The sequence below is a fragment of the Nelusetta ayraudi genome, unplaced genomic scaffold, assembly GCF_046127955.1.
Source record: "Nelusetta ayraudi isolate G7.1 ecotype Tasmania unplaced genomic scaffold, CSIRO-AGI_Nayr_v1 ptg000235l, whole genome shotgun sequence".
NCBI lineage: Eukaryota > Metazoa > Chordata > Actinopteri > Tetraodontiformes > Monacanthidae > Nelusetta > Nelusetta ayraudi.
In genome coordinates this window covers 13,057-35,000 of record NW_027466284.1, presented here as the reverse complement: position 1 = coordinate 35,000, position 21,944 = coordinate 13,057, and the positions used below count along the sequence as shown (strand labels likewise).

At 52.6% G+C, this 21,944-nt stretch overlaps 1 protein-coding gene across 6 annotated transcripts in view; it reads left to right on the top strand.

Annotated features, from left to right (window-relative positions):
- xpo1b (exportin 1 (CRM1 homolog, yeast) b) overlaps positions 1-6,506 on the top strand; it is a 155,004-nt gene extending 148,498 nt beyond the window's left edge. For 5 of the 6 annotated variants that reach the window (XM_076016668.1, XM_076016667.1, XM_076016669.1 and 2 more), the window contains one exon: positions 6,446-6,506. The gene's annotated coding sequence lies outside the window, so the exon portion shown is untranslated. The remainder of the gene's footprint in view (positions 1-6,445) is intronic. The other variant, XM_076016665.1, reaches the window with a different exon arrangement.
- Positions 6,507-21,944: the final 15,438 nt, after the last annotated feature.

Genomic DNA, 21,944 nt, shown 5'->3' with positions numbered 1-21,944 from the left:
CTAGCCTTGCGTGCGTTCAGCCACTGGGAGTGATTCGCTCAACGTCGACTGCAGAGCTCCATGAAAGCCGTGGCTGTGAAGCTATCATGCTAGCGCCAGAGCAAACTGCTTTGTTCTTGGAGCTCACAGTGGTCCAACCTCCACTGATTTATCTTTGTAGGCCTACTCTGTCAAAACCATGTCGAGGCAGCCCGGCACTGCTGCACGCTCACTGTGTGCCGGGCCCAGAACACGCGTGTGCACCGGTCCACTGTCACCCTAGAATTGATGATTGAGGGTAAACTTGGAGCAGGTTCATGGATCCTGTCTCCACCAAGCAGCGGTGGAGGTGATGGGCTCTGCCTGGTCCACGGTGTGTTGGCCCACCTCAGTTCGAGTCACTGAGGTGTGCAGGTTGTACTCCAGGTACGAGAAAACACATTGGAAAAACACGTAGCTTGGTTCCACGAGGCTTCTGCTATACGCTCGCAAGCCAAAGCCGAGCGACCTTCACACAAGGACCAGCAGCCACGGCAGAGGGTGCGATGATTCTGGAGGGTTCCCCCACGGTACCTCCAGTTTCTCAACCAGCCAGTCAACTGGCTACATATTTTGGGCCTTATTCATAATGTCCAATAAAAGTGCTGGCTTACTGCGAGTCCTGCATTCGGTACATGTTGTGCCTGTTTTCTGGACTCGGGGTGGGGGGGCGGGGAGGGGTTCTGACTTCTTCGGACTGATGGAACCACCCATACGCAGCTGTCCAGATATTCTTTAGTCCAGCTTTGCTCTCTGAGGCCCTCGCCGTGCAGCCTCCACCCTGAATCATAACTGCAAAGAGCCAGAGAGGTTACACAAGAGCCCGTGTTTGTACAGCGACCATGTGTGCGCCTCTCTGCCTGCAGGAGGAGTCCATGCTGATGTGTGGCCTCACTGACACACACAGCAGGCCGGTGCCGCTCGGCCCACTGCGGCCGTGGTTGACACCAGCGTTCACCATTGAAAGATAAACTGCGGCCAGCAGTCCACTCGACCCCACGTCCGAACACATCAGCGGCCGCTGTTGCACTTGGCGCTTCGAGGTCACCAATGCTGGGGTGCACAGACGGTGTGAGACGCATCAGAGTATATCTTCAAAGATACCACAGACAAATACCTCTCCTTCCCCTCCTTCCTCTCCTTCTTCTTCTTCCTCTCCTTCCTCTCCTTCCCTTCCTTCCTTCCTTTCCTTTCCTTTGATGTCTCCCTGAAACAGTGACTTCTGTAAGGTCCCCAATCTATGGCACTGGAACCTCAAGGCACTGGAACCTCAACACACTGGAACCTCAACACACTGGAACCTCAAGGCACTGGAACCTCAAGGCACTGGAACCTCAACACACTGGAACCTCAACACACTGGAACCTCAAGGCACCTGAACCTCAAGGTACTGGAACCTCAACACACTGGAACCTCAAGGCACTGGAACCTCAAGGTACTGGAACCTCAACACACTGGAACCTCAAGGCACTGGAACCTCAACACACTGGAACCTCAACACACTGGAACCTCAACACACTGGAGCCTCAAGGTACTGGAACCTCAAGGTACTGGAACCTCAAGGCACTGGAACCTCAAGGTACTGGAACCTCAAGGCACTGGAACCTCAACGCACTGGAACCTCAAGGCACTGGAACCTCAAGGCACTGGAACCTCAACACACTGGAACCTCAAGGCACTGGAACCTCAAGGCACTGGAACCTCAAGGCACTGGAGCCTCAAGGTACTGGAACCTCAAGGCACTGGAACCTCAAGGTCCTGGAACCTCAAGACACTGGAACCTCAAGGCACTGGAACCTCAACACACTGGAACCTCAACACACTGGAACCTCAAGGCACTGGAACCTCAAGGTACTGGAACCTCAACACACTGGAACCTCAAGGTACTGGAACCTCAAGGTACTGGAACCTCAAGGCACTGGAACCTCAAGGCACTGGAACCTCAAGGCACTGGAACTGTGCGTGTGAGTGTGTAAGGCTGCGGTGCAGAGTGATGTAGCCTTGTTTAGCTTGGATTGAGAGGCTGATCTGAGACTGTGAGTCGATGTTCGGACTCGGGGGTTCCTGAGTGACGATAACCGTTGCTGTTCCAGAGGAGCTTTCAACTTTCATTTCAACGGATTTTGTGGGGCGCCCAGGAGGTTTTGGTGCACGTAAGCTGCCAGTGTTCGGGGCTTTACGAGTAAAACCTGTTGGAGGTTTCCTGGATTGTTCAAGACGCAGCTTGCAAAGTCTCTCCCCGGAGGCTGCGGCCGCATTGTCAGCGTGGCTCCTCCCCCGCAGCGCCACAGTCTCCACCTCTGCGCTTGTCAGTCATTTTGACGAGCCGTCCACCTGTAAACTGGTGACCAGTCGTAGAGGTTGCACCTGTGTTCTTACCACTGCTTCACTGCATATGTACCTCCCTCCTCCTCATGGGGGCGCCAGCAACGCATGAAAATAACCTCCGTACAGTGAATTATGGGATGGGACATAATTCCAATTGATGGACTGAGCAGAGATGCGTGCCGCTGGCTCCTCCAATGAGGACCGGCTGCCTCTGTTTGGACCACGGGCTGGACTCTGGTGTGTGGAGAAGAAAGGACAGACAGACAGACAGACAGACAGACAGACAGACAGACGGAGGAAGGCCCAGACGGACGCCCAGACCTCCAGATACACCTCCAGCAGAACCATTAAGGTGTCACGGCGTTGAGGTGGGAGGGCCGTGCGACCGCCTCCAGTCGGTGCCCCCTAGTGGCAGTGAGTAGTAACAGCACTCGACCTGAAGTCACGTCAGCTTGTCACCGACTTCCTCGGAGCCCGCAGAGACTTTCACACCATCGTTCAGCAGTTTAACTTCAAGCCAAACGGGGCCCATTTTGCAGCGTTGAGTGGAGTCGGTTATGCGTGTGTGACTACTTTTGCACTCTGTTCACTGTTTGGTGCTTTATGTGACACGGTCATGAAAGGCTGTTTTACTTCACCGCTCAAATTTTTTTTTTTTTAGCTTTGCCCAACAGTCACAATCATCCATCAACTCCTTTTTCCATTTGTAAGTTAGAATCAAAGGGTCCGTGTGAATGAATATGAATAATATCTGCCTGCAGGGTCACACGTTAGCTCACAGTGACACGTTTGTGTAGACAGTCAACACTGAGCATTTGAAGGCTTCCTGTTGAGAAGCTCCACGTATAAAATGACGTTGTGTGTTCAAAGAAAAGTTCTCTTGGAAGGAGTGGAGGCCCCTCCTGGTTCGGACTGGTGGGTCCGGTCTCGGTCCGGTCTCGGTCTCGGTCTCGATCTTGACCCCTGTCAGCCCTGCCAGTGTCTTGGTCCCAGTCAAGGCCACTCAACATTATTTCATCAGTCAACACTCAAGCAGTGGAGTGAAATCTCTGCTGCTGTACCCAAGGTTTGTCCTGGGGATGCACCAGTACCAGCACCAGTACCAGCATTTCACCACTTCATGCTGACACTGGATCCACCAGTACCAGCAGTAGTACCAGCATTTCACCACTTCATGCTGATACTGGATGCACCAGTACCAGCATTTCACCACTTCACTAGTGGTGCATCCAATACCAGCATTTCACCACTTCATGCTGATACTGGATCCACCAGTACCAGCACCAGTACCAGCATTTCACCACTTCATGCTGATACTGGATCCACCAGTACCAGCAGTAGTACCAGCATTTCACCACTTCACTAGTGGTGCATCCAGTACCAGCATTCCAGCCCTTCATGCTGGTACTGGATCCACCAGTACCAGCACCAGTACCAGCATTACAGCACTTCATGCTGGTACTGGATCCACCAGTACCAGCACCAGTACCAGCATTTCACCACTTCATGCTGATACTGGATCCACCACTACCAGCACCAGTACCAGCATTTCACCACTTCATGCTGGTACTGGATCCACCACTACCAGCATTTCACCACTTCATGCTGGTACTGGATGCACCAGTACCAGCACCAGTACCAGCATTTCAGCACAGCGGCCGACCACTGGTGCACTCACCAACGGTTGCTCTGGGCGGTGATGTGTTACCTTGAAAAAAACAAAGCCCAGCAACAGCCAAATAAAGCCGTGGTGTCGGCCTACTATGTCAACAAGTGTCAGGTGAAGATGCAGGTTGCCCTTCCCCCCCTCCCCCCCCCCACCCCCTCACCAAAATAAAGTTTGACCTGACTTTATTATTGTACAGTAGCAGCGTGTGAGGCAGAGCTTTTCATACAGAGGTGATGGATGGCTGAGCAGATGCAGAAGAGGAGCAGGCGGCCACTGCAGACAGTGAATGGAGGGAGGCAGACAGGAAGGTCAGGTTCATGAGGAATTGAAACATTCTCTATTTCCCCCACAAACAAAGCGGGACAGAATGTTCTTGGACGCCTGCCAGTGGATGAATGAAGGGACCATCCCTCCCTCTTCTCTCTCTCTCTCTCTCTCTCTCTCTCTCTCCGCGTGCCTCCCACTCTCTGTATACATCCCCTCCTCCCTCACAGCGCCTGATGAATGGTGGACAGAGTCGTGGAAACCTCCCGGTTCCTCTGCTCTCGTCAGGCCACAGCAAAGCGTGTCGCTGTGTTGCTCGGTGTTGCAGTGTGAGAGCGGCGCATGCCTTTGGAACTTCCAGTTCACCATTATTAAAGATCCAGTGTGTACGGTTCTAAACCTTTACCATCACTTTTATCCTGGTAGAAGCTAAAAATAAAAGTGTACACTCGCAGGACAACAAAGTCATTTGATTTTCCTCCCCTTAGAACGGTTCCAGAGACCAATCAGGGTCCCAGTGCTGCCAGCTAGCTGCCATCTTGCACCAGCGTATTTCTAAGGAAGCCTGGTGTGGACAATCCAGCTGCCTGACAGCAGAGTGTTTGGTATTTAGGCTGACCACTGGGGGGCGTCCTCAAATACACCAACCAAGAAGAAGAAGAAGAAGAAGAAGAAGAAGGTGGACGAGGTATCAGGTTTGTGTGCGCAGGCTACCGTAGTTCACTGGCAACCTCGGGAGAGGAGGAGGTGAGCGAACAAGCGCTGCAATCTAAAGTCTCACCACTAGAAGGCAGAATTTTATGCACTGTACCTTTAAATCTTTCCTATCAAATGACGTGTTTGTGCTCGCCAGGCACCACGTGGACGCGTCCATAGAAAGTAGAGCAGGGACACACACACACACACACACACACACACACACACACACACACACACATGAAAACAGATAGCCTTTGCAGACACAGCTTTCCCTCTGAATCATGAGAGAGCTGCAGCGTTGCTGATCTCAGGTCAGGTCTTCTTCACTGGAACCTTGACGTTTGCCCCAATATCTGCTGAAGAACAAAGAAAAAGACCACTAAAGTTGAACTATATGAGAAAAATACACACGTAAGCATTTATAGTTATGGGTGTGTGTGCACATACATTCAGCGGCAGGATGACCAGGATGACCAGGATGACCAGGTGAGCAGGAGACCAGGAGACCAGGATGACCAGGATGACCAGGAGACCAGGATGACCAGGATGACCAGGTGAGCAGGAGACCAGGTGAGCAGGAGACCAGGAGACCAGGAGACCAGGTGAGCAGGAGACCAGGTGAGCAGGAGACCAGGAGACCAGGATGACCAGGTGAGCAGGAGACCAGGTGAGCAGGAGACCAGGAGACCAGGAGACCAGGTGAGCAGGAGACCAGGAGACCAGGATGACCAGGATGACCAGGAGACCAGGATGACCAGGTGAGCAGGAGACCAGGATGAACCCTGACGGAGCAGAGAAAGGTCACAAGGTTGTAGAAGAGGGAGAAGCACAGCTCCACCTCTCCCTCCCTTTCCCTCTCTTCAGCCTGCTCTTCACTCTCTCTCCATCCTCTTCCCAACCTCTCTCTGCCCCCCCCCCGCTCGGTCCCCCTCTGTTTATTTGTGCAGGTCTTGGACTAATCAGTCACATCAGCCAGTTGATGTTTTGTCTCCTGATTGGCTGCAGTAATGAGGTCCTCCAGGTCAACAGTACAGATCCTTATCCCCCTGAGCAGGGCCCGGAGCAGTGTGTGTGTGTGTGTGTGTGTGTGTGTGTGTGTGTGTGTGTGTGTGTGCATCAATCAATTAGGCCTGCCTGCTGCATTACATATGGCTTCATGTAGCAGTGCACACGCTGTCACGATGCCTGGAAAAACACCTTGTGAAAATAAAGCATGAGTATGCATGTGGACTCTCTCTCTCTCTCCCTCTCTCTCTCTCTCACTCACACACACACACACACACACACACACACACACACACACACACACACACACACACACACACACACTGATTGATGACCCAGTTAATGTGGTTGTTTGTAAGAGTGGAGACCAAGGAAGGTCGCAGCCTTCTGACATCCGTCCTTCAACACCTCTCACTGGCCCAATATTCTCAGTGCTAAGTTAAACACACGCTGTACTGTTAGTGTGTGTGTGTGCGTGTGCGTGTGTGTGCGTGCGTGCGTGTGTGTGTGTGTGTGTGTGTGTGTGCAGCCTCGCTCAGAGAGATGAATGAGTTTTGTGGACGTGCTGTCTCTTTGAGGACGTGTCACAGCCATCCAGTCAACACCAGCATGTGCACTGCACACATACAGCCGCTGGTATTGTTGCTTGAAGACTCTCCACTGGTCCGCCACTGGTCCGCCACTGGTCCGCCACTGGTCCTGTTATTAAACACAGAGTTGCACCAGTCTGAGTTTGCAATGAAAAGTGCGTCTGAAAAGAAAGAAGTGAGTGACTAAGAATGTGTTTCCCATCAGGTCATCCCACAGCTGTATGGAAACACTTCTGTATGTCTGTCATATTGACGTTGTAGTGATAATAATATATTAATAATGTAGCATGTAGCAACATCTTGAATAAGATTTGACAGAAAAAGAACAAAAAGAGTGAGAAACACACCACGAGTATCGAGTTCAAGTCAATACACTGGAACGAGTTGTACTGACTGGGTTGCCAGGTTGTGAAGAAAGGCCCTTGGTGCTGCGGCGCGGACGCACCGGCTGGAAAAATATAAAGCCAGTAAAGTCGTCGGACTGGACTCTGAAGAAATCCTGACTGGTTTGAATAGGAACTGATCAGATCCCGGCGTCACCCGCTGCCTCACGGTACCCAACAGAGCTGTCGCTGAGTTGACAGCCGCAGCAGCAGTACAGTGGAGCATCTAGCAGGGATCAATGAAGCCTCATAGAGAAGACACCAACTCCAGTAGAGCAACAGAACTGCACTGTGAGGAACCCTGGGGCCGTGCGTGGGCTGCAAACGACACAAGGAGCTGAACAAATGTCCGCAGCATTACATTTCCATCTTTCTCCACACACACACACACACACACACACACACACACACACACACACACACGCTGGCTGTGTGATTCCCTGAGCACTTGTTGTCCAGTCATTTAGCTGAGCAGGCATGTGGAACTTCTGGGAAGAAGTCCCTCAGCCGAGGACGAGAGGACGTTGAGAGTCGTTATCACCTCCACATCTGCTGCTCTCACTCAAGTCAAGATCCCCCCCCCCCCCCCCACACACACACACACACACACACACTCGTACCTGTTAGGTAACTGAGAGAGAGGAGGAGAGGAGAGAGAGAGGGGCGAGAGAGGCAGAGCAGGGGCAAGCGGTGAGAATCACACCACCACCACCACCACTAGGGGACAGTCTAATACAAACCATGCTCGCTCCCCAGTGCCTCTGTCTACTACAGATGTATGGCACTGCTATGAGCGCCAAGGCTTTCTCTTGCTTTTAAGTTCATATTCATTTTTTTTTTTTTTTTAAGTATGGAGATCAACAGCGAGAGCAAAGTTATTTCTTGGGAAAAAATAATCACTTTCTAAGAATAAAACTAATTATGATCACGTCATGGTGGCGTCTATGTGACTGTTAAAGCTGTGTTAGCAGTGAGGCCGTCAGCGATACAGGCTGCTCCCTGCTTCAACAGCTACATTTCCTCTTGTGTGAGCTCATGGCCCACATCCTCAGCCACGCTGCTAGCAGGCTGGATGTGCCGTCGTCCTCTCCTCCTCCTCCTGGGTCCGACTCCACGGTGCTGCTGGTGCTGGTGCTGGTGCTGGTGCTGCTGGTGGTGCTGGTGCTGGTGCCCCTTCATGTGGCTGCGCAGGAATGACGAGCTGGGCTGGGAAAAGGAGCCACATGGAGCCGCTTCAGTCATAGCAGGCCACTGCGTGTGTGTGTGTGTGTGTCTGTGTGTGTGTGTGTGTGTGTGTGTGTTTACTTGGTGTTAGCCTGCCAACTCGTGAAAGGGTGCGATTGCTAATTGCGTGCTGGTGTGTTCCCGCGTTCACACTCGGCAGCGCGGGTCGCACTCCTGCAGGAGAGGAGAGTGAGCGACTGCTGGTGCACCGCTGAGAGCTTTGTGCGACTGGGATTGTGTTCATGTATTTGTGTGTAGGTGCAGGCTGACGATGACATTAGCAGCAACACAGTGCCTGGCAGGAAGTGTGTCACTGCAAACAATCACAAGTGTCCAGGTGCTTGAGAGGATGTTATGAACTATGTAAGTACCTTTGGTACAAGAACACACACACACACACACACACACACACACACACACACACACATATATGTATTACTTGAGTTGAAGCAAACTATTGGGCTTAGCGTTAGCCAGGTGCTGTGAGCACAGTGTTTGTGCACCGCTAGTGTGGACTACCATGCTACCATGTGGACTATTGCGTCTGTTCCTTTGCAAACTCATTCCACTCCCTGTCTGAGTGACTTGACTGCCCTCCTCGGGATTCGAGGGGGATCCAGAGCAGACTTGAGGCTTCGCGCACGTCTTCTGGGAAACGTTGCTGCCTGAAGTACGGCTAAGCGTCGCTCACGCAGGTCTAAACTGACCAAGGTGGGCTCGAAGGCCTTGGAAGTCGGCGGGTCGCTTCATTCACTGGTCAAAGGCTGAAAAAGACAGACTTGGATTGATTGATTGACGTTTCAACCTGATGCCAGAAGGATGGCATGGATCTTCTTATGTAGCCTTCAATGCACAGTAAAGGTGCGGGGTTACGTAAAAACACTTGAGTGTATTTATATCTCTTCGACGCTCAGCTCTGCGAGCCCGTTAGAAACACTGACACATTATCAGAACACAGTGATGGTTTCAACACCCCCCCACCCGCAGGAATGTTCAGGGCGTCTCCCTCAAACTGATCACTTTGGATTCAGACAGCAGTTCAACTTTTATTGTCACCGTTGAAGTTGAAGAGAATCATTGCAATACGATGGGAGTTCTAATGGATTAACGATGACCAAGCTAGCAGCGCTAGCGAGCTGAGATGAGTGCAGTAAAAGTGCTAAAGTTACTTTGTCTTACATCTTCATTCCAAGGGCAGGTCTTTTACACACCATGCTGGTGGATCTTCATTTTATGACACTGTTCTGAGTCCAATGAAAGCAACAGCAACTGGGGACCTGAATTTGGGAAGTGATGTGTTCCTCACATGACTTGGCTCTAAGCTGCATGTCAGTTCTCTGTTCCATGATGTTGTTCAGGGTCAAAGGTCTTCAAAGGTTTGGCCACTGCATTGTTTAACACTGTAGCTGTTTCTCCACTTAGTCCCAAACCTGGCAACCCCGGAGGTGGGCGATGACCTGGCCATGGTGTCTAGATGACTGTGTCATCTGCGTACATTCATATGTCAATATCGTTTACATGTGTTTGTTATTAAAAAGACACAATAAAAGTGGTCTGAGTATTGACCCTTGGGGGACACCACTGTTTTCTATTGGTTGATTCAAGAGAGTTCCTGGTCACTCTTTTTTTTGGGGGGGGGAGTTTCTGACCTCTGACCCCAGGAGGAGGCTGCTGGAGGACTGACAGGGGAGCCCTGTGCAGCTCCTTCGTTCCCACGTCTTCTCGTGCAGCGCTCCCAACTTCTCAACAACTGGTGTGAAGGAATCTGACCGGAGCGGCGCCGAAGCCCCACCCCCCTGGATTTACTCCCACTCTCTCTCCTCCTCTGCCTCCCATCTCTTCTCCTTCACCCTCTTCATCACGGTATCAGCCGTGCAGCGCCTGCGCTGCGGGGACAGCTGTGGAAGACATCATGCTGCAGGAGAGCGTGAGAGAGGAAGATAAAAGAAGGGAAGAGTGAAAGGAGAGACTGTTCAGGAACAGCAGCAGAGGGAAAACTGGCATCCAGCGCCAATGTATAGATGTATACGCATGTATATATGTTAATACACACACACACATGTACAGTGCATGTCATGATATAATGCATATATATGATATATAATGTTTCAAGGCAAATATAAACACACTGCACCGTTATTAGTGTGTGTGTGTGTGTGTGTGTGTGTGTGTGTGTGTGATTTGACGGGCGACTCTGGACTCTGGACCTCGGCCGGTGCCGAGGAGCGCTGGGCTGAAGGTCCTCAGTGTGCTGCATGTCCCTGAGTGGGACCATGACAGCAGCATTGTGCCACTGCTAATCACTGTGTGAGTCAGAGTGGGGCTGTGCTGGGACTGTGGTGGCGGCTCCTTCATTAAAACGTTAACCAGGCCATATAGACAATGGACGCAGTGTCTGTCCTCTTCATGGCTGACTCTGTTTCCCTTTCTGCCCCCCCCCCCCCGCCCCCCCCCCTCTCTCTCTCTCTCTGTCCCAGACACTCTCACTGTCTCTCTTTCATCTCTCTCCATGCACTGAGCGTCATTAGAAGGCACAGACCCAGTTCCAGTTCATTCTTTCACATGTCTCTTGTCTCCTTCTCGGCCCTGTGATGTCATCGCTGTTGAGGGTCAACCTGGACACACGCAAACAGAGGGAGTATTTGAATATTTTAGAGACTTTTGCTCTTCAACGTCTCAACTTGGCCCCGGTATTAAGACGCTGCTCACAGTCTAAACAAGCAAGAAAAAGCAAAACTGTACTGCAATATATTGCACTGTACTGCACTGTAACGCTGGTTAGCATTAGCACTGTTATTATGGCTGAGGTTGTTTCCTTTTTTTTTCATCCAGCTGTTGTAATAACTGGCAGTGGTGCAACAGTGTCCGTGTGACCACAGAGCCCTGCATGCATGTGGTTCACCTGTCAGCAAACATCACCCCTGGTTGGGGGGGGGGGGTGTTGGTGTGAGACTGCAGCTCAGGACTCCCACACTCCTCATGTAGGGGCGTAACGGAGATCAAAGTGGTCCCGACACCCGGGCCAGGGGTCCCAGGGGCCATGTAGCCTCGCACCCAGACACCCCCTCTCCCCCGCCCCCCCGCCACGGCCCCCCCGCATCACCTCCTCACCCCCACGTTCCCAGGCATCACCAGCAGCCATCGACTGGGGCAGAAAACAGGTGGGCTTCAGTCTGCCTGTCTGTCTGCCTGTCTGCCTGCCTGCCTGTCTGTCAGTCTGTCTGCCTGCCTGCCTGCCTGTCTGTCTGCCTGCCTGTCTGTCTGTCTGTCTGTCTGTCTGCCTGCCTGCCTGTCTGTCTGTCTGTCTGCCTGTCTGTCTGCCTGTCTGCCTGTCTGTCTGCCTGTCTGTCTGCCTGTCTGTCTGTCTGCCTGCCTGTCTGTCTGCCTGCCTGCCTGTCTGTCTGCCTGTCTGCCTGTCTGTCTGTCTGTCTGCCTGTCTGTCTGTCTGTCTGTCTGGACGGTCTGTGCTGGAACCAACAGGCTGATGCTTCCTCCTCTCGCAGCGCCTGACCTGCTTCTGCACACATCAGTCTGCTGCTGGCGTGCACGCAAGCACAGGCAAGCAGACTCAGACTCAGTGGGACTGCCGGCGGCACCGTAATGACAAATCTAGAAAGGTTTGCGATGACACTTTTTGTAACCTGAACACAATTTGCTCTGACCACACGGAGGCAAAGATGTCATAACACTGTCACTCTGGTAGAGAGTAGCGGTGAGGTAGGAAGGAAAGTGCACGTCATGCATGGGTGGAGAGGGAGGGAGGGAGGGAGGGAGAGAGAGAGAGGGAGGGAGAGAGAGAGAGAGAGAGAGAGGGAGGGAGAGAGAGAGCGAGAGGGAGGGAGAGGGAGAGGGAGAGAGAGAGAGAGGGAGAGAGAGAGGGAGAGAGAGAGGGAGAGAGAGAGAGGGAGAGAGAGAGGGAGAGAGAGAGAGGGAGAGAGAGAGAGGGAGAGAAAAGGAGAGGTAGAGAGAGAGAGGGAGAGGGAGAGAGAGAGGGGGAGAGGGAGAGAGAGAGGGGGAGAGGGAGAGAGAGAGAGGGAGAGAGAGAGAGAGAGAGAGAGAGAGAGGGAGAGAAGCCGACCATTACGGGGAAAAAGAAAATGCTCTGAGTATTTGAGGCCGGTGAGCGTGTTTTGTCGAGCGCAGTCGCACACTAACAAACTTTGTTGTCACTTCTATTTCCACTTTGCAAATTACAGTCTGCCCGGCGGCCCCCAGCGGTAATGGTACACACTTGTCAGCCCTCCGGTGTGCCGGTCTCCGCGGCAGCTTTCTCAACGTGCTCGTTTGATGCCGTGGCCTGTAGTTAAAGTGCCAGGACCGCAGCCGTGCTCGGGTCCCGGACGTCCCGCAGCTGCAGCTTGGAAGAATCCAGTCAGTGAGTGCGCCGGGCCGACGGAACAGAACCGCTCCAACGCAGCAGCAGCTGACTGCCGGCAGCCTCGCCAGAGACCACAACAGTTGGAATGAAAGTCACCCGATGCTTTCCCCCCCTGGCTGCATCACAGTGTTGTTCCCAACCCTCAGCCGTCCTGCACACTGGCAGCGCTCGGCAGCCGCTGCTCGACCCGAGGAGGAGTGGCCGGAACACCTCAGGGTTCTGGTGTCTCAGACTAACTGAAGAGGATGGGTGCATGGATGGATGGATGGATGGATGGATGGATGGATGGATGGATGGATGAGGGATGGATGAGGAATGGACGGATGGATGGATGGATGGATGGATGATGGATGAACGGATGGATGGATGGATGAGGGATGGATGAGGAATGGACGGATGGATGGATGGATGGATGGATGAGGGATGGACGGATGGATGGATGGATGGATGGATGGATGGACGGATGGATGGATGGATGCATGGATGCATGGATGGATGGACAGATGGACGGATGGATGGATGGACGGACGGATGGATGGATGGATGGATGGATGGATGGATGGATGGACGGATGTATGAGGGATGGGTGGATGAGGAATGGACGGATGGATGGATGGATGGATGGATGGATGGATGGATGAGGGATGGATGGATGAGGGATGGATGGATGGATGGATGGATGGATGGATCAGGAATGGATGGATGGATGGATGGATGGATGGATGGATGGATGGATGAGGGATGGATGGATGGATGGATGGATGGATAGATGGATGGATGGATGGATGGATGATGGATGGATGGATGGATGAGGAATGGATGGCTGGATGGATGGAGGGATGCATGGATGGATGGACAGATGGATGGCTGGATGGATGGATGGATGGATGAGGGATGAGGGATGGATGGATGGATGGATGGATGGATGAGGAATGGATGGATGGATGGATGGATGGATGGATGAGGAATGGATGGAGGGATGGATGAGGGATGGATGAGGAATGGACGGATGGATGGATGGATGGATGGATGAGGAATGGATGGATGGATGGATGGATGGATGGATGGATGAGGAATGGATGGATGGACGGACGGATGGATGGACGGATGGATGGATGGATGGATGGATGCATGGACGGATGTATGAGGGATGGGTGGATGAGGAATGGACGGATGGATGGATGGATGGATGGATGGATGGACGGATGGATGGATGGATGGATGATGGATGAACGGATGGATGGATGGATGGATGGATGGATGGATGGATGGATGGACGGATGGATGGATGGATGCATGGATGGATGGACGGATGGATGGATGTATGGATGGATGAGGAATGGATGGATGGATGGCTGCTTTGAGCTTTGCTCTGAAAGGACGTGGACTTGGTGGCCAACATGGGAACTCTGGGTCTTCAGTCCCTTAGACCCGTGCAGTGGAAACCTGGCAGTGCACCCTTGCACCTCTGGAACATCACCAGTCGGCTCTCACGAGGAGCTGCTGCACACATCTTGCGATGGAAAAACTCTGCTCACACTCTCACGACACAGGACTTCCCAGACATGGCCGACACGCACGCGGCCTTTGCCACTCATGGACGCTGGCGCTGAGCTCTCATTGGCCGCCTTTCGTCCGCCACCCAACGTGTGTCGAGGCCCCCTGCTGGTACAGTCAGGACCACTGTGAGGGTCTCCGCTCTTCCTGCAGTCCCACCGGATGAGACGGAATTCAGAATTCCAAAAGCGCAGCCCAAAACACTGGGAACACTTTTTTCCTGTACGTCATTGGAATTTTTTTTTTTTTTTTTTTTTTTAAGAAATATCGCAATCTAGTGAGTGAGAAAGTGAGAGAGAGAGAGAGTGCTGGAAGCCTGCTGCCAGCGTGTGAGTCCGCAGCGACACTGCACTGGATTTCCTTGGATAAGCTTTGCCCAAAACCCTGCTGTGATTTATCTCACGGCTCATCCTCAGGAAATTACAGGGACTCTGGTGATGGTGGAGCATTATGTGTGTGTGTGTGTGTGTGTGTGTGTGTGTGTGTGTGTGTGTGTGTGAAACTGTTTGCTTCTGTTCTTAGCACTGTGGGCCTCTGAGCAAAGCTACTGGTGCAAAGTGCTTTGTGTAGTTGTGTGTGCACGTGTGTGTGTGTGTGTGTGTGTGTGTGTGTGTGTCTTAATCACTGTCTTTAAGGTTGTGAGATCACAGGCTGTTCAAAGTAGCCCAACGAAACCACTGCGTGTCCCTCTCGCACTCTGTCTCTCTGTCTCTCCCCCCTCTCCCTCTCTCTCTCTCTCTCACACACACACACACACACACACACACACACACACACACACGCTGTTTGGAAAAACATACAAATGAATTCCACTTTCCTGCGTACTGGCAGCTCCGTCCTTCTCTCTGCCTTCCTCGTGCAGCCACACTGACACACACACTGACACACACACTGACACACACACAGACACACACACTGACACACACACAGACTCTGCGCTTTGGGCCGGAGAGAGAGAAGGTGTGTGTGTGTGTGTGTGTGTGTGTGTGTGTAGGGAAGGGGGGGAGGGGGGGGGGGCATTGTGTGAGGCAAAGAGAGACGTCGCTGCTGAAATGAGTAACCTTTGAGCAATGGCTAATTAGAGGGGGTGTCGCAGCGCTGCTGCTGGTGGGAACCAATGACAGGCCAGGATCCCCCTGTGTGTGCTGACCAGCAACATGTTATGATAGGGATGTGGTACATGCGTGTGTGTGTGTGTGCTTGCTGTCATGTGGCTCCACTCAGGGCAGTGTGCAGATTCTCTTGTGTTTGATGGAAGGCTGCGTTCACATCACAGTGTGAGAAAAAATAACTGAGGAACAAAGTGGCTGCACGGAGACGTTGACGTTGCGTCAGGTTCTGGCTTCAGAGCCTCGTGACTGGACCGACCCGACTCAACCAAGGCCGGGTTCTGCACAGGAGTGACACAGCTCATCAATGATTGACACCTGCCACTCAGACGTTACTGTGCTTATTGATTAAGGACAAGTTCTTCACCCTTGTGCTCTTTACATCGCACAGCACCAGGGGCTTCTCCGTATGGACCCTGGGTCTGAGTGAAGACAGCCGAGCTGTTTGGGTTCAGTAACGACAGTGCGCTGATGTAACTGAGCCAGCAGGTGTGTTGGACGGTGCTGTGATGTGCGGTGGAGGCCGCCGGGAGCTCAGCGTCGCTGGAGCAGGGCGAGCGCCGGCGGAGCGGCCCGCTTGTGTGTTTTCGGGGGTGAGGTCAGGGGTGAGGACGGGGGTGAGGCGCCGAGGGGTGTGTGTGATTGGGGAGGGCCTGCACAGGGTCAGCGGGTGACACCGCAGGGTCGTCTGAGGGTTGCAAGGTGTTCCGAGGTGTCTGTGGTGGACGGCTGTGCACGTGTGCACGTCCATCAGTTTGGAGACGCGTTTGGAGTCAAAGACGTTCGGCCCAATGGAGACCCGAAGCTTTTTCACCCCGTGTTGTTTGGATGTGTTTGCTATCAGCGGGTCAGGAGACCACTGCTGGCCTCCTGCCACGCCTCAAGTGCTTGACCTACATTACAACCTTCCTGCCTCTGCTATCATACCACAAACTGTGAGCGTTGAGCTGTCCACACACACACACACACACACACACACACACACACACACTTCACACAGATCCCAAAGTTGTGAATCTTTGATTGTGTGACTGTGGTTGCTTCGAGTGGACTGAGGCTTTCTGGGCCGGAAGAATGAAGCAGAGGTCATGTGGAGGTCATCAGAGACGGAGAAGATCGGCCATGTAGACCTGTGGAGACAGACAGACGCACCAACCAGGAGCACGTCCACAAGGAAATCAAATCCAGAGAGTGGGGATGGATTGGCCACACAGCTGAGGAGAGAGCCCAACAGTGTAGCCAGGAACGCCCTGGGCTGCAACCCACAAGGCAGAAGAGAGCCGCAGAGCAGACAGAAGGTCCGGTCCACCGGTCCACCGGCCAGAAGAGAGAGAGGTGGAGATCCAGGGTTGACGCCCTGCGCTCCCAAGGGGGGCGAAGGGGATCAGGAAGAAGAGACTGACTTCCAATATGTTGATCATATCATCATCATCGTCATCATATACAAGCATTTTTTTTTTTTAAACTTTATTTTCACTGTGAACAATTGGGATGAAAGGTATATATAAATAAAGCACATTTTGGGGAGAACATAAAGTTTCCTCACCACTTTATTTTCATTCAAACATACTTGACTACACACTAGACCGACTCCTCTTCCTCACGGCTGAGCTCAGTCTTGTTTTTCAGCAGGCATGGTCTCACTCGTAGGAGACAAAAAATAACTCAATACCGATCAATAAAAGGTCTTGCACGTGTCACACGTTAGGTTTGAGTCAGGAGGAAGTGATGTCTTCACTGCTGCTGCAGAAACAGGATGTGCTGCAGAGTCAAAGCAGCACAGAACTGGGTTTGTTGCAGCTCCGTTTGTCCTTCACAGCTAAACAAGACCGCTTCGGAATGTTAACATCCCAACATTCCCGCCTCGAGTTGCTGCCCGAGCATCTCAACTGTTGTGGGTGCTTTTAGAAAACACGTGGTCCATGTGGAAAACATCAGATACATCATTGCGCATCGTTTTATGCAAATCCAATTCAGCCCAATGACGTGAAGCAGTGACTGCAGGAGGCTGAAGGAGAGGGCAACACGTGGCAGAGACGAATCTCTGTTGTTGTGGACGCCCTGTAAAGAAGAACTCACTCCACGCTTGGCCTCCACGTTGCTCTCAGTGTTGCCCCTCGCTCGGTCCAGGGAGCAACGAGCGCTATCCCCACCCAGGCTAAGCAGCCAGGCTCCTGGGCTGAGACACGGACGGCTAAAACCACAGACGCACACAAACACACACCGGGATGCGCAAGAGTGGTCCGTAAGCAGCAATTGGCTGTAAGTAGACCGCAAACACAGGTAAGAGCGGGCTAATCCCAGTGGGACTCCTGACTTAGCCACATCCGGCTACATCCATGAAGCAGCAGGGAGACGAGACGAGGCCACGCGCTGCTCTGCCATAGCAACTGAATGTCACATCTAATCCCCTGCTCTGTTCATAGCGGCCAGTCCAAGCCAGTCAGGTCGCTTTGCTGGTGGAGCAGGAGTTGGTCAGCTGACGTGAGTACGATGAATATATTCACGCTTCCACCGCGTGCATCTGTGTGACCAGGCAGGAGCTGCAGAACCAAACAAAGAGGCGGAGCTTATTGAAATGAAAACCTGCAGGGAGGCGGACTTTGACAAGCTGGCGACCAGGAAGTGAAGCCTTCAGTGACCAGAGAACCTTCAAGATGGTGTGACTCCACTCTGTGGTTGCTGCGGTGCTTCGCATCCTCATGGAGAGTGAAGACAAACATCTGAGCTAACAGGGACAACCCACACAAACTCAACCTGGACTCTATCCAGCAGGTAGGAGGAGCAGTCAACGTCAGCAGTGAGGAGCTCAGTGCATCATGGGACAACACCTGGCATGGGCTAGGTCAATAGCAGCTGAGCTAAGGCTTAGCTTAGCTTAGCTGAGCCAGCCATCACTAACAGCTCTGTCAAACAGGAAGTCCTGAAGATGACTTTAAAATGGGAAGAGTTCCACCAGAACCCTGAGCCGGAGCTGATTCCATCAGCGAGGAGCTCAGTAGCCGTAGTTCAACTACTGACTGACTTCCTGTTTAGGGTTCAGTGAAAAACAATTAGAATGCTTTGAAAGCATCTGGGTGTCAGTTTGAACAGCCCAAGATAAAGCCGTGAAAGGAAGGAAGGTGTCCAGGGTCAAAGGTTAACATCATCATCATCATCATCATCGTCGTCGTCATCATCATCACCACACCGTCTCTTTCTTGCACAACAAGCTGGGACAGGCAGATAGGAGGCGGGTCCCCAGTGCGGCCCGGCTGCAGCTCCTTCCATCCATCACAGTCATCAGCGCCAGCATTGGGCCAATTAGGGCCCGGAACACTCAGGGCCTCGGCCTGATTGTTCACACTGTGAAAACACACAAAGGGGAGGAGGTGGGGGAGGGGGGTGATGACGCGATGCTGAGAGCTTTTGGGGGGGGGGGGGGGGTCAGATGGCTGGCGGCTAGATTTCCTCCCTAATGACCTCAGAAAGGGGGAAGAGGAGGGAAGAATGTTTCCCCTTTAAAACAGGTGACCTGGAGGGAGCAGGGCGGCCACGCCCACTCACTCTCTCACTTCCATACCAGCATTTCAAACAAAGGTCACACATCAATGCGTCTTTTACATGCTCACAAGTCGTGGAAAAACACTGGCAGAAAGATTCCTCCTGCAGGAAAGCCATGAACACCAACACGTCATCCGCGTAGCTGCTTCACTTTCAACGAGGCCGAGTGTCATTTCCAGGCAATCTGTTGGCTTCTCCCCAGGGAGTCATCACTGAATAACTGTGGTCTGGCCACTGCCGCTCCATATGAGTTCCATCATCGCTGGGACTTACAGTAAACAGGGAAAACAAAGAACACACACACGCAACACATTGGAGCGTGTTCCGCCTGTTATCAGCCTGCATGGACCTCCTGCTGCTTCATTTGAAACACAGGATCCCAAACTCTTAGCAAGGTTCCTGTGTTACTGACTGTTGACTGACTGTTGACTGACTGTTACTGACTAAAGCCATGATGTTAGCGTCCACTGCACGTCCATTTGAAACATTGCTTTCAACAGGCAACAAACCAGCCAGTGTCTTCTGAACAGGCTGAACCTAAAGATTCACTCAACTCTTCTTTGCTTTGCTTCTTGCTTGTTTCTATTTTGTTTTATTATATATATATATAATTGCATGTTAATTTCTTCCCTTTGCTCTTTTCAGAGTGGTCAACCTCAGCAGCCTTCCACTTCCACTGCCACTGTTTCTACAAAAAGAGGTCAAAGGATGCCAAAAACCCAACGTGCACTGAGTTTTCTTGCAAACTGATCTGCAAAGAATTGATATGGTTTGTGATCCCCTCAACCTCTGCTTTAAATCACCAAGTCTCCTCAGCAAGGCATCATTTCTAAACACTTCGACTCAGACGACGTCTCTTCTCTCCTGCAAGCTGTCCGGTCCCTTCAGTCCTGTGTCGTCTCCATCACTGTGTTTGGTTCCTGAGACGGAGGCGTGGTAGGTAACTACAGCAGGTAGCTACAGTAGGTTGGTACCTCTGGTAGGTTGGTAGCTACAGTAGGTAGCTACGGTAGGTTGGTAGCTACAGTAGGTAGCTCTGGTAGGTTGGTAGCTCTGGTATGTTGGTAGCTACAGTAGGTAGCTCTGGTAGGTTGGTAGCTCTGGTAGGTTGGTAGCTACAGCAGGTAGCTACGGTATGTAGGTAGGTAGCTACAGTAGGTAGCTACGGTAGGTTGGTAGCTCTGGTAGGTAGGTAGCTACAGTAGGTAGCTCTGGTAGGTAGTTAGCTCTGGTATGTTGGTAGCTACAGTAGGTAGCTCTGGTAGGTTGGTAGCTCTGGTAGGTTGGTAGCTCTGGTAGGTAGTTAGCTCTGGTATGTTGGTAGCTGCGAGCCACTGCTCTCTGCTCAGCTCCTTCCCTCTCTGCTGGAGCAGCGAGCCTCCTGCTGCTCCCTGCCAAGCTCTAAGCAAAACCTGCTGTTCCTCCCATTTCTGGAAACATAATCCCACTTCATTTGTGTTAATAAGTGAAACCAACTGCGCTCTTTGTTCTGTTGTGTGCGTGCGTGTGCGTGGGTGGGAGTGGGCACGAGAACCCCACTCCTCTTTTTTTTTGGAACCATATGTGCGCCGTGTACCATGTGAAGTGGAAATAAACAGAAACTATGTGTGTGAAGTAGCAAGCGCCGCGGGCTTGTTTTGCTCATTGGCTTTAGCGAGGCCGGGGTTGAAGTGTGGTGATTAAGTAACGCTTGCTCCCCACTACTCTCAGTCTTTATTCCACACCGAGGGCAAACTGCTTGTGTTTGTCTCAGCGCTGGCAGCTCCCTGCAGCCGTGGTTCATGTGCGTAACCTGAGACCATTTCTTCTGCGTTTGCCCCTCTTTTCTTTTCTGTCGTTACACCCCCCCCGCCCCCCTCGCCCCCACCCCCCTGCTTTTCTTGCAGGAGGGGGGGCCTGGACCTGCGTGTTGAGAGAGGGGGATGTGACGGATGAGAGAAGCTGTTTGCTGGAGTGCTGAATGGACGTGCGGGGTGTCGCCGCAGCCCCTATCCTCCCGCACAATGCAGCGTAACCAATCCCCCCCGGCCCGGCACGTACTCGCCCACAGCTGCGTCTGCCCGCCGCCCTGACAGCCAGGGATGTGTGAAGCGGCTCCCAGAGGGCAGGGAGGGCGGCCGTCCTGGGCCCCCCCCCCGCGGGCTTTGTTCGGTCGTGAGGTGGAAGAACCCGGCAAGTTCTGGGGGGGGGGGGGGGGGGGGGGCGGAAGCGCTCGCGGACAAAAGTTTAGGTTTTAGCCAACGGGTGAACTTGGCTGCAGTGGGACTCACGTTACGGACTGACACTCACACACACAGTCCAACCAGATGGAGCACAAGTGTGTGCGGCTGCTCGCCGTACATTTGTGCGGCTGCACGCACGCAAGGGACGCACAGTGCACCTCACTGAGTGCAGCAGCAGACTGACATGTTGCGCTGTGAGGGCCAAAGGAGGATCATGACCATCATGACCATCATGACCTGCCATTAAAAGAGTGAGAACGCTGAGAACACACATTCAGCTCTGTTCTCTCTGTGTGTGTGTGTGTGTGTGTGTGTGTGTGTGTGTGTGTGTGTGTGTGTGTGTGTGTGTGTGTGTGTGCATGAGTTTTCTCACATTCCTGAGGATCAGCTTGAGGAAGTTCAGTGTCCTGCCAGCTGTCAGTAGATTTAATACGTCTGCTGTAGAGAGGGGGAGGGGTGGGAGTGAGGGGGTGGGGGTGGGGGGGGGGGGGTGCGACGGCTCCTCCAGTTTTTCCCGCTGCTGTTAAACCGCTTGCTCAAAGGCTCTCCAGTGGGTCGGGAGGTTGAGTGCTAACACATGTCTGCTGGCTGCGGCTACATGTGCGCGCGCTAATCGCTAATGGTGCAGCGGGAGAGCAGCAACACTGGTCTGAGAGCAGTGGAAAGCTGAGCTGGTGCCGCCCTGCTCGGAGGTGGACACGATGATGATGATGATGATGACGATGATGACGATGATGATGATGACGATGATGACGATCCTCATGAGAAAATAAAACAACAGCAAAAAGAAAATGAAAGAAAGATGTGAGTGTCAGGGTAATTGTTGCCGTTCTGGGGGATAATTGAGGTGTGGAGACCTGCAGTTGCATTGAAGGCTGTAAAGATCTCACCCATGGTGAGAAAGTTCTCTCCAAGTCCTCCAGCAGGGGAACCCACCCACTCGCAGCTCGACGAC